Here is an 11154-nt window from a genome sequence, read left to right as displayed (position 1 = left end):
TGTTCCTCTGGGAAGATTATGAAAAAGAATATTAAAATAAATCCAAAATCATAACAATGCAAGACCAGTATTGAAAATAATAATTAGGCAGCAGAGAATAAGAAAATATTTAAGATTTTCAAAATACAAAAGAATAAAAAAAATCTAAAAATCAAGTTACACCAATAAAAAAAAAAACAATTTCATGAATGCAAAGCAGTTGCACTGCCAGGCTCTCTGCTCTGAAGCCACAGTTTCATTTTTAAAATAAAAGAAGCAGATAAAGACATATGCCCTTGGACCACCTCATCAAACACTTAGTAAGTAAATATGCAGTTACCCCCATTTGAATCTTAGAGAACTATTGCTCCATCCTCTGAATGTCCCAGAATTTCTCAACCCACCTTTGTTGCTATTTAAATGTCTGGCAAAGACAGGGTGGGGAGGGGTTTGCACAGCCCTATTCTCAGCAAAATGTTTTAAAGTATCCCTTCCAGTAAGATTTCAAAATCAAAAATCTGGTGGAAATATCTTTGAAATTTGAAGGAAAAGAGAGATTTCTGGTATCTTGCCAAATTTCAAATGTCTGCAACATTTCAGGCAAATGCCTGCCGAGTTGTTACATGTGCCTGTCAGGACCTTAAGATCATCCTCAGCGGTCCTTCTCCATGAGCCCCTGCCAAAGGAAGTGAGGTGGGTGGTTACAGGGAGGAGGACATTTTCTGCTGGCTGTGGAATGAGCTCCCTAGTGAGGTTCACCTGGCACCTATATTGTATTCTTTCTGGCACCAGCTGAAGACAAGGGATGTACGAATCCCTTACCTTGCTCCACTGAGGGGCATCTGCGGTGGGGGGGGGAGGCGATCTGGCCCTCCCCCTGGAATCCTGCCCGGCCGCAGCCAGACTTCCAGCTGCTGCTGGGCTGCGGCCGCAAATGGCAGCCGCTACGCCGGCCACCATTTGTGTTCCTACCAAGCCATGATAGGCTACATAAGTATCTACATAGCCTATCACAGCTTGGCAGGGATGCAAATGGCGGCCGGCGTAGCAGCTGCCATTTGCGGCCGCAGCCCGGCAGTGGCCGGAAGTCTGGCTGCGGCCAGACCGGCCTTGCTGCGGAGCGGAGCTGCCAGGCAGGATTCCGGGGGGAGGGACGGATTGCCTCCCCTCCACTGTGGATGCCCCTCAGTGGAGCAAGGTAAGGGATACATAGATACTTACATAGCCTATCACGGCTTGGCAGGGATGCAAATGGTGGCTGTCATAGCGGCTGCTATTTGCGGCCGCAGCCCGGCAGCAGCTGGAAGATGACCCGGAGCTACCGCCACTGCTGGAGCCGCTGCCGGAGCTGCCGGAGCTGCCGGAGCTGCCGGCACCGGAGCCAGGTAGGATCTGTCCCGGGGGGGATTCTGTGGGGTGGCGGGGTGATTGTTCCGTTCCGCCACAGACTCTGGGGGATTCGTTAGAATCCGGTTTCACTGGAGTCCATAGCGGAATTCTCCAGCATCCCTACTGAAGACCTTTTATTTTCTCATGCATTTTAGCATGTTAGCTTTTTAGTTTTTTAGCTTTGCTGTTTTAAATCTGTATTTGAAATCTCTGCATTGCTGCTAGGTTTTATTCTGGTTTTATTCTGGTTGTATTGTTATATTGTGGTTTTAATGCTTTTATATTGTTCTTCTCTGTGCTTTTTGGTTTTATTTTTTCTGAACCACCCAGAGAGCTTTGGCTATTGAGTGGTATAGAAATAAATAAATAAATAAATAAATAAAATAATTAAGTTACACCTTGCATTTTACAAAAGGAATTCACTTGGCATTCATTCATTCATTCATTCAGAATTTATTCATTCGGGGGGAAAAGGGAGGAAATTTTGCTCAACACCTTCTGTACAAATTTGTTGGGACACTTCAAAATTGTTTTGGCCCCTTTCCTGTATTCCCTGCTATGAAGATACCAATCAATTCCAGTAAGGTTCCATTTTCTAAAAAATATACTATATGTATTTTGTTGTTGTCATCATTATTATTACTACTACTACTATTATTATTACTGTTAGTGTTATAAAAAGGAATACACAATAAAGCAGCAGTTTCTAATCTTACTTGGGTTCTAGTTGAAGAGCTGTTTCATTAAACCTCCAGTGATGAGAAGAATCATGATCATCTACAAATGATCCAGTGGTTGCTTTGCCCTCTCTTTTTGTAAAAGCAAGTGATGGGTGCCCCATAAGAAAACTGAAGTCTGTCTGGTGCAGCAAAGACAGCAGGTTTTATGCATTATTTGATGAGAAGATAAACTGGGCAACCAACCTACTTGTTAAACCAGAAAAAGAAGGAATTGGAAAGTATTGCCAGTTTTCCTGGAAACCACTTGGCAGAGTGGGAGGAATTCGGATTTTTTTGAGAACATGGTAGAAGTTCAATGTTAGGAACAGTTTGATGGGTTGGATCCAAATGTAGCCATATCTAGAGTGGTGGCATTGACATTGATGGGACTTGAATAGCCATGACTAACCAAAGTCCCTCTGATTTCAGTAGATCTGCTCTAAGTATGACTAATCTAATCTAATAAAATCAGGCTCCATCCCCTTCTAATTAGATTTTCTATATCCCTGCTCGCCTTCAGGGGAACACATTTCATTTATTTATTTAGGGAGCAATCCTATGGCCCCTAGTCAGCAATTGGCGGGGGGGGGGTAGGATACTTTGGATTCCTGAATCTGAGGTCAGAGACAGCATTCCAGCTTCGGACCCAGGAATCTGAGCTCCCTGCCCCGTCCATCTCACAGGTGGCATGGAGAGACCCACGCCAGCTGCCTCTTTGTGTGGGGAGGGGAGGGGGCTGAGGAAGCAGGGATACGAGCTCTCCCCAGCCTTTCAAAGCCTCCATCCCTCCCGCATCCTGATGCCTCAGCTAGATGGGTGAAAATGCTGTCTAGCTGAAATACAGAGCAAGGGGAGCACGGAGGTGAAGATCACCTCCGTGCTGCTACCACTCTGCATGAGATGCCCATCAGCCACTGAGTTCAGAAGCTGATTGGAATCCCGATAGGATTGTGCCCTTATTTATTGGACATTGGGATGTGTAGGACTTAAAAAAAAACATGCATAGGATTTTAGACTTAAAAAACCAGACAAACATGCATACAACTGTACCCTTAAAAGGTCTTCACCTGGTGCTGGAAAGACCATAACTTAGGCATCAAATGAACCTCTCTGGGGAGAGCATTTCATAAATGGAGTGAAAATAACTTCTCTCTTGTAGCCACCTGCCTCACCTTATTTGGTGGGGACACCTGGAGGAGGGCCTCAGACTCCAGGTAGGGAAGTATGTGAGGAGACGTTCCTTTGGGTAACTTGGTCCCAAGCCAGTTGGGAAGTTGTCATGTATCAGGTCACTCGATTTGTCTATGTAGTCCACTATTATCTGCTCTGATTGTCAGCAGCTTCAGGGTCTCAGGCAAAAGTCTTTCCCGTTACCTTCTACCTGATCCTTGAAAAACAAAACAGAACTGGAAATGACAGAGATTACACATGGAAGTCTTGTCCTGCAAAGTATGCACTCTTCTACTGAGCTATGATTTGTCCCCTGTTATACAACAGTCATTCTCAAAATTAAAGTCAAGGTTGAAAGTAAGGTCAAGAGAATGTTCCCATTCCCACTGAAATATAAAACTCACATTCCGTGCCTGGGCTTCCTGGATGGATATATTGCCACAGCGGTGTTGGAATTGTGTTCCCGCACTCCAGGGCTCAGTATTATGTTAAGGTAGGGATGGTGGAGAATTTCTCCCCGAATCTTCAACGCATTCGGCCCCCCGAAATCGGCGGTGAAATTCTCCGCCACCCCCCCGCGGGTCCCTGCGGCGGGTCCCAGCGGCGTTTCGGCGGCGTTTCATCGCGGGCGGGGGCGGCAGCCGGTCTCCCGACCGGCTGCCACCGCCATTGCAAAAAAAAAAATTAAAGTAAAAAACAAAACAAAACACACCCATGCATAGGCTACATAACGATTTACGTAGCCTATCACGGCTAGATTTCCAAAGTCAGCCATGATAGGCTACGTGAATCATCACGTAGCCTATCACGGGTGACTTTGAAAAAAAAAAAAAGCACGTACGCAAATGGCGGCGGCCCATGGGCGCCGCCATTTGCGTTCCTTATTTTGGCACGTCTAGTCTACGTAAAGATTTATGTAGACTACGGCGAAAATAAGGGCACACTATTTGTGTTGCCCTTATTTTTGCCGTAGTCTACATAAATCTTTACGTAGACTACAGTGACCAAATAAGGAACGTGAATGGCGGCTCCCTATGGGGGCCGCCATTTGCGTATGCGCTTTTTTTTTTTTAAGTCACCCGTGATAGGCTACGTGACGATTAACGTAGCCTATCACGGCTGACTTTGCAGATCTAGCCGTGATAGGCTACGTAAATCGTTACGTAGCCTATCACGGGGCGTTTTTTTTTTTTTAACTTTTCTGTTGAAGTTCACGGCCGGGGAGATGGGGCGCTTCTCCCCAGCCTGAATTTCGGCCGGGGGTGAGGCGGGAAGCCTCCCCCCTGGCCTGAATTTCAGCCGGGCGAGGCGGGAAGACACCCCCCGCTTGCATAAACTTCGGGGGGAGAAGCAAAGCGCCTCCCCCCCACCACGAAAAAAGCTGCGGGACAAGGTAAGTCCCTTTCGTACATCCCTAGGCATTGCTAGTGTGTGAAGAAGTCACATAAAATCAGCCTAGTTAAGTGTTACCTTAGTGATCTTGGAAGAAATGAGTCCAGAGTAATGTATGAATTGGCCCTTCTTGCATGACTTAAAAGGCATTCAGCAAAGTAACCAATTGTCAAAAGTGGTCCCAAGGATGTGCCCATTCAAAAAATATGTGTGGGTGTAACACAGGAAGTTGACTTATATTAAATCTGACCCTTGGCCCCTTCTAGCTCAGTACTGTCTACACTAAGTGGCAAGAAGTATCTGAATTTCCAGGGTTTCAGGCAGGATTCTTTCCTAGCCCTACCTTGGAGTTTCCAGGGATTGAACCTGGGACCCTCTGCCTGCAATTGTGTCAGTGGTTATGAAGAACAAAACAAGGGGCTATCACTTGTTCTTAGTCCATTAATCTGGCAGGAAACTAAAAGAGAGGGACATTGTGACCGTGCCCAATAACTCACAGCCTTGGGTTCCAACTAGACACAGTACCTCAATTGTGGATTTATCACCAAAACTGATAGGCTGACAACTCATTCCCCATCCATGGATGTGTAGTTCAGTAACATGTGATGCCACTCTGTTATGCATTTCTCTGCCCCTGTTCCACATTGCTGGCTGCTGAGATGTGTGTATGTTAGAGAGAGAAAGAGAGAAAGAGAATGAGAGCGCACGTGAGAGAGTGAGAGAGAGAGAGAGAGAGCGAGAGAGAGCATGGTGATATGTCATACATTCTCAGAACTAAAACTTGTGGCCAGATGAGATGGAACTTGTAATGGGACTGACAGTTTTGGCATTCTGCATTTCTCACAAAGTCTAGCTTTAGCCTGAGGTTCATTTTGCAAGTGACAAATTTTCTACAAAGTAATCACTTTATTGTAGTGTTGAATTTCTGGGGAAAGAGCTGCCAAGACTCAAGTTTGTCTAGCAACAATAGCAACTGATCCAAAGCCCATCCCTCAAGTCAGGAGGGCAGAAGCTCTTTCAGCCCAAGGACCAAATTCCATTTTGGAGAAACTCTTGGGGGCCAGATTCCAGTGGTGGGTGGAGCCAAAGACTAAAAGGATGGGGCCAAAATACTAGCAAAATTTAGCATAAGGCTCTTACTGACAGTAACTAAGCCTTGGGAGAGGCCACATTTCAACCTTTTAGAATGGGGAAAAAACTGCACAAAAGCCAGGAAACCACCAAACTATCAGAGGTTGGGGAAAGAAGGAGGAGGCTGAAGAAGGGTGTGTGGCCATTTTGGAAACCCTAGTGGGCCACATGGAGAGCCTAGGAGGGACATATTTGACCCCCAAACCTGAGTTTCTCCACCACCACCACCACCCGGCTGCCTTAAGTCTTGGTTTTTGGCGTAATTCAGTGATCAAGGAAATACACTCTGCACCTGCTCAAAGGAACAGTCACATATTCTTACATGTTATGTTCTGAGGCTGTGACTTGTTGGCATGGGAAAAAAGTGCTGAGGTTGAGCCCTGGTAACCTGGGTCATGAATTCGGTTGAGTTTCAGTGTACCAAATTGTTTGTGCCCCATGTAAACATCATCACAGCAGACAAGCACACACACAACTCTTTCTCCACATGTTCATTGTGGGTGCCATCAGAGGATGAAGAAACCAGTAGTTTGCATGACAAATGGTAATTCTTAAAGAAGAAATGTGGTGAGCAAGGGGTGTGTTGGCCCCCAAGACTACTTCTAATTCTGAGAAAGAAAATAAAGACATCTCTGTTGTTCTGAAAAGTGTTGGCTATTTGTGAGGAAACAAACAAACAAACATTTTCCATTTTACAAAAGCTTTCCTGCCTGGTTGCCTAGACCTAATCCTTGTCCATCAGTGCTTACCAGCCAATCAGGGATCACATAGTGAATGATGCCATCCAGCCAGTCAGTAATATCACTGAAGGAAAAGAAAACTAATTCAAGGAAGATTGCCTTGAATCTGAATAGGCACAACGATGCCATCCATTTCCTAGGAAAATACCAACACCAACCAATCACCCTGGCCAGATCTATACCTCATGTCATATTGATACGATCCCATGGTGACGCTATGTCCCTCTTGTGCATTTATACCTCATAGCGCACACAATAACATCTGTTGTGGAATTTGGGATAATGCAGAATAAAAAGTGGGAAAGAATGCTAGAAAAACAGTACACAGAATGCCTAATATGCCCCAACAGTTATCAGTGTACTTCAGTATCAATAAAAAGCTGCCCAGCAGTTGTGGAATAACCTGCTGGTAGAAATGTGCCTGCTGACATCTTTGAAGGTTTTAAAATAGGAATTAAAGTCTCTATTATTCCAGCAGGCTTCCTTTCTTAGAACTCTCATTCCTCTTTGTTGACTGTTATATACTGTTTTTATGCCATGTTGTGTTTTTTGTTGGTTTTTTTTTGGTTAAACTGTTTTTAACCTTGTATGCCATCTAGAGTATTTGTATATCAGCAGGTTAATGATGATGTACATCTGACCCCTGTGGCTCACCATGAAAATGTGGGAGCTTTTCAATGCTCTCAAGCACATTAGCAAAAAAGCTTTTGGCTCAGTTCTACTGAAAACATTTTTTTAAAAAAGCAGTCATTAAATAAGTGGACTCGATGAAAAAACACATCTGAATGATGTCTGCCTAATATATGGGAATTAAACATAACATAGAACAGATATATTAAAAATATTTTTAAGTTAGAAAGTCATTATGTTCATACAAGCTAAACTAGAAATGCACAGCAATCAACCAAACAAAGAATCCAGAGTTCTAAATTGGCTCTGGATTTGGTCAGGTGGCCTCCATATAGTTCTAGGAAAAAGCATTTTGCTATTAATTCATTGGGGCCTCATGAGGCTGGAGTTTCTCAAGCTCTGGGTACAATTTATTCCACTCCCGAGATACCAGATGACCGACTTTACTTCCTCTGGATTTAGGATTGTGTTCTAGCTCTGTTGGATGTCATTCACGAGTTCAGGTGTTGGTTCTTAAAAATAGTAGGGATGGCAGAGAATTTCTCCCCGAAACTTCGGGGGGCCGAGCGCCAACGTGTTCGGCCCCCCGAACAAGTTTCGGAGAGAAATCCTCTGCACCCCCCCGCCCCCCGCACCCCCCCCCCCCGGGACGGGACTTACCTTCGCCGAATGTCCCTCCCAGTGGCTGGTCCGGCCGGCGGTTCGGCGGGTGTTCGAGCGAGGCAGGAGCGGCAGCCGGTCTTTCGACCGGCTGCCACCGCCGCCATTGCAATGAAAGGAAAAAAAAAAATTTCCCCTGATAGGCTACGTGACGATTCACGTAGCCTATCACGGCTAGATTTGCAAAGTCAGCCGTGATAGGCTACGTGAATCGTCACGTAGCCTATCACGGGTGACTTAAAAAAAAAAAAAAAAAAGAGTGTACGGATAATGGCGGCCCCCATAGGGAGCCGCCATTCCCGTTCCTTATTTGGTCGCTGTAGTCTACGTAAATGTTTAAAAACATTTATGTAGACTACAGTGACTAAATAAGGAACGCGAATGGCGGCTCCCTATGGGGGCCGCCATTCGCGTACGCGCTTTTTTTTTTTAAAGTCACCTGTGATAGGCTACGTGACGATTCACGTAGCCTATCATGGCTGACTTTGCAGATCTAGCCATGATAGGCTACGTGAATCGTCACGTAGCCTATCAGGGGGCTTTTTTTTTTTTTACTTTCGCGTTCGCGGCCGGGCGAGGCGAGGTGCCTCCTCCCCGGCCTGAATTTCGGCCGAGTGAGGCGGGAAGCCTCTCCCCCGGCCTGAATTTCGGCCGGGCGAGGTGGGAAGCCTCCCCCCCCCGGCCTGAACTTCGCGGGGGGAGCAGCGAAGCGCCTCCCCCCCACCGCGAATGGCCTTCGACGACAGGTAAGTGACTTTCGTCCACCCCTAAAAAATAGACAGTGGCACAGAGGTGGACAATAGACAATGACACAGAGGCTATAGAATCAAATGTCTAAAAATAGACAAAAACACAGAAACTAAAGAAAAGCAGAACAGTTCAAGACTGAAGCAGCTAGCTTGCGTCTGTGCCTTGAACTACAAGGCGAGTGATCAAATAGCTTGTTTCAATTGAATAATAATAAAGGTGTGATATAAATGCAATTAATAACAACAACAATTCATTACATTTATTTATTTGTTACATTTATAGCCTGCTTTTCCTCCGAGGAGCCCAAGGCAGCATACATGTCCTCCTCCTCTCCATTTTATCCTCACAACAACCCTGTGAGGTAGGTTTGGCTGAGAGTCAGGGACTGGCCCAAAGTCACCCAGTGAGTTTCATGGCTGAGTGGGGGGACTAGAACCCAGGTCTCCCGACTTCCAGCCCAACACTCTTAACTGCTACACCACACTGATGTTGTTATTACGTACATTGTATTACGTACATTGATACGGGGTCGAGTAGCTGTCCCGGGACAGCATTGTGCTAATCCCATGAGAAAGATCACCTCTTCTGGTGAGGGTCTGTGAGAGTCAAACTTCATGAGACCACACCTATAGTGGGGGAAAGAGAGATCACACTGCCCCTCTGTTGCCTGCAGAGGAAACCCTCTGCTAGGGTTTACTGCTAAGTACAGAACAGGAAAATAGATTAACAAAAGAAGAACAAACAAAAGTACTGCAGCCAGCTGATCTTCTCATGTGTTGCAAGGTAAACAAAAGTCCATGTTTGGGAGCTGAGAAGTCTCTCTCGTTGGCAGTGGTTCAGACAGGAGTTGCCCATTACTCTAGGATGGGGCTGGCTGAACCTTCAGTCAATCCAAGAGGTGGAAGGCGAGACCATCAGGGAGATTGCCCTGTAGCCACAGGGCCCAGTAGATGACTGAGCCCCTGCCTTAGTCACAGTATGTTAGCGATAAATTTTGAAGTGCAGGCGCTCATCATGAAAGTCCCCATAGTCATGCCCCCAAGAAGAGTCCCAAACTGCAGGCAGCTGTGTTGATCTACATCTACGTAGGTCTGTGTTTATTATCTATCTGTGCATATTGTTGCTGAGGAAATTCATCCCACTGTACAGCTACTCTCAGGAATGCAGCTGTTCTCAGAGGGAACAATGTAGTCTGAAGGTCATGGCAGATAACACCACTGTGCCTGTGTAATACTGGCGAAGTATTATGCCAATTAGGGATGTACGAATCACGCTCACCAATCCATTCCGGGGCATTGGCGGTGGGGGGGAGGCGCTCTGTCCCTCCCACCGGAATCCTCCCCGGCTGACTCCACTCCACGGTGACTCAGTGGAGCCACCAGCCAGAGCCAGCTGCAGCCAGAATGAAATGCTACGCCGGCTGCCATTTGCATGGCTGTCAAGCTGTGATAGGCTACGTAAGTATTTACGTAGCCTATCACGGCAAAAGGAAGCCACGCAAATGGCGGCCACTATGACGGCCGCCATTTGTGGCCGCAGCAACCTGGCAGTGGCCAGGAGACCAGCTGGAACCACTGTTATCACTGCTGCATTTGCTGCCGCCACATCCACCGCCGCTGCCACCGCATCCGCCACCAGGTAGGGATGGCGGAGAATTTCTCCCCGAAACTTCGGGGGGCCGAGCGCCAACGTGTTCGGCCCCCGAACAAGTTTCAGGGAGAAATTCTCCGCACCCCCCCGCCCCCCGCACCCCCCCCCGGGACGGGACTTACCTTTGCTGAATGTCCCTCCCGGCGGCGGGTCCGGCCGGCGGTTCGGCGGGTGTTCGTGCGGGGTGGGAGCGGCAGCCGGTCTTTTGACCGGCTGCCGCCGCCGCCATTGCAATAAAAGAAAAAAAAAAATGCCCCTGTGATAGGCTACGTGACGATTAACGTAGCCTATCACGGCTGACTTTGCAGATCTAGCCGTGATTGGCTACGTTAATCGTCACGTAGCCTATCACGGGGGTGTTTTTGTTTTTTATTTTAAACTTTGGAGTTCGCGGCCGGGCGAGGCGCCTCCTCCCCAGCCTGAATTTCGGCCGGGCGAGGCGGGAAGCCTCTCCCCCGGCCTGAATTTCGGCCGGGCGAGGCGGGAAGCCTCCCCCCCGGCCTGAACTTCGCGGGAGGAGCAGCGAAGCGCCTCCCCCCGACCGCGAACAAGCTTCGAGGACAGGTAAGTGACTTTCGTCCACCCCTACCACCAGGTAAACTCTATCCCGGGGGGATTCTGCGGGGTGGCGAGGGTGGGAGGCCGTTCTGCCACGGATTCCGGGGGCTGGTTTCTAAGGAATCCGGCCTCACTGGTGTCCATGGAGGAATTCTCTGACATCCCTAAAATACTTTTCCATCTGCATTGGCTGCCAGTCCATTTCTGGGCTCAATTCAAGGTGCTGGTGTTAACATTCAAAACCCTGAACTGCTTGGGGCCAGGTTACTTGAAGGACCATCTCTTCCCAAATACACCTGCCTGGACCCTAAGCTCATCTTCAGCAGTCCTTGTTTGGGAGTCCCTGCCAAAGGAAGTAAGGTGGGTGTCTACCAGGAAGAAGGCCT

Source organism: Heloderma suspectum, chromosome 10 (assembly GCF_057233095.1).
Source record: "Heloderma suspectum isolate Gila_16-S chromosome 10, 16-S_ref, whole genome shotgun sequence".
NCBI lineage: Eukaryota > Metazoa > Chordata > Lepidosauria > Squamata > Helodermatidae > Heloderma > Heloderma suspectum.
Note: the sequence above shows the minus strand (reverse complement) of the source record.